The following is a 2,102-nucleotide window of genomic DNA, read 5'->3' on the forward strand; positions in this document are numbered from 1 at the left end:
CAAGGTTGTCTCGTGGCCATCTGGGAATTGAATGTAGTCCTGTAGAAGCAAGCGGTCACTGCTCTTAGCCCACGAGCCAGTTCTCCAGCTCTGGGGTTGTTTTTGTTTTTGAAAAACAGCCCTTGCTTCTTTGGAGACACCAGCTGTGACTATATACTGTGAATACGTTTGAGACAAGGCCTCCTGTGTCCCAGGCTGGCCTGAGATCTCTGTGCGGCTGAGGATGTCCCATCTTCCTCACTCTGCCTCAGCGTGTTGGGGTTATAGGCATGCTCCACCACTCCTCATGTATGAAGTGCAAGCGATCCAATCAGGCACTTCCTGCCTTTAAGGCCGGCATTTTACTGACTGAGCTACATCCCTATTCTTCAGGCAGCTGAAGTTGAGCCAGTTGCCCCATAACTCCTACCTCAGAGAACAAACTGATGGGTTTGTGTACCTAGTCTGCCTCCTAGCCTCTTCAGAAGATGGAGACCTGCCTCTGTCTGCCTGAGTGTTCCCACTCTGTAGTTTCTGAGACCCCCAAGCCTCTACTCAGTCCACCAGCACTCTAGCGTCAGGCCCCTGGATCAGTGCCGCAGAAGCCTGAGGCTTCCTCAGCAACTCTGCACCTCACACCAAGCCATTCGCAGCGCCTTCGTGCATCTGTTTGGGTTTGAAGCTGTGGACCGAGAATTAGTCCCCGAGGCTTCCGACCTGTTCTGGAGAAATGATACCCTAATCTCCCCACCCCCACCCCTTGACAAATGACGGTTTTATTTCATCTGAGTGGAAAAGGGCCTTTCCCTCAGGACCGATCGAGGTGTGATGCTGTGTCAGGAAGCTGAACATAAGCAGCAAAGGAGTTTGCTTTTCTTAGACACAATAAAAACTGCCTGTTCCCAAGCAGTGAGATGCCCCCAGCATTGGAAAGGCGGTTTGGCAATCTTTAGGCATTCAGTATACACTTGGTGAATGTGGCCAACTGAATACTAGTTATCAATGGATGGGTAGAGGGAGAAAAGAGGGGGGCAGAGGAGTGGGCTGTCAAGAAAAAAAAATTTGCTCATCCCCCTCCCCCGACCCCCCGGCCCGTTTCTGGCTCTAGAATATCAAGATTGCATATACAGTCAAACAGCTTTGCCAAACTTGGTTTGTCAGGCAATTGCCTCACACGTCCTGGAATGCGTTTTTTTGTCATCCGGAGTCCCCTCCCCTCCACAAGCCCAAGCTATTCTAAGCGCTAATTTATTTGTTGTTGATTTCATCACTCGCGTTCCTTCAGCCCCCTCAAAACCCTCACTCTCCCCCAGCCTGTCACCTCAGCCCAAGCACACCACCCAGCGGAGCAAGAGCTCAAGGCCGTGCTGTTCTTCTGGCCCACAGAGCCCAGTCCGGACCACACATCCGACCCCCCTCGGAAAGAGGGCGAGATCCCCGCCGCTCCGTTTTGTTTCAATGGTCTGTGCAGCCAGCGATGCTCGTTTCCCCAAAGGCTGCCCCTCATTAGCATGAACAGGGGTGGGGGTGTGGAGGTGGGTGGGGGAGAGGAAGCGAGCCAAAGCCCTCGCTGCATTTTCCAGCCCGGGGAACCCTGTCTACAAAAATGACAGCTCGAGCCCTCTGGCTTCTCTGTTTGATCGTCGGATGGTCCCCCGAAGCCCCGGTGGCGGAGAGAAAAGGTGAGGTCGCTAAAATGCAGCGCCCCAGGGATTGGGAAAGGGGCGAGACGCAGGGCGGGACGAGCCAAGGGTCAGAGCCTGCGGGACAGGCGACTCCGGGTCTGCGTGCGTGCCAGAAAGCAGCGACAAGGGTCTCCCAATATTTCATGTCCCTTGGCAGCCTTTTCAGAAGGAAAGACGGGTTCAGCTGCTGAAATGATCTCGTGCGAGCCAGGCAGTCTGGAGAAAACTTTGCATGTTAAATAGCTGTATCCGGAGGAGGGAAAGTGTCAAAAGGGGTCGCGGCGCGCTGTGGACAGACTCCCAGTCTTGGGATGGTGACACAGGCCAGCAATGGTGCGACAACTCCGGGCATTCTACTCCTCTCTCCCAGCTCTGGTATAGCCTCTGGTATACCTGAACCTTAATAAAGCTCTCTCTCTCTCTCTCTCTCTCTCTCTC

Source organism: Mus caroli, chromosome 11 (genome assembly GCF_900094665.2).
Source record: "Mus caroli chromosome 11, CAROLI_EIJ_v1.1, whole genome shotgun sequence".
NCBI lineage: Eukaryota > Metazoa > Chordata > Mammalia > Rodentia > Muridae > Mus > Mus caroli.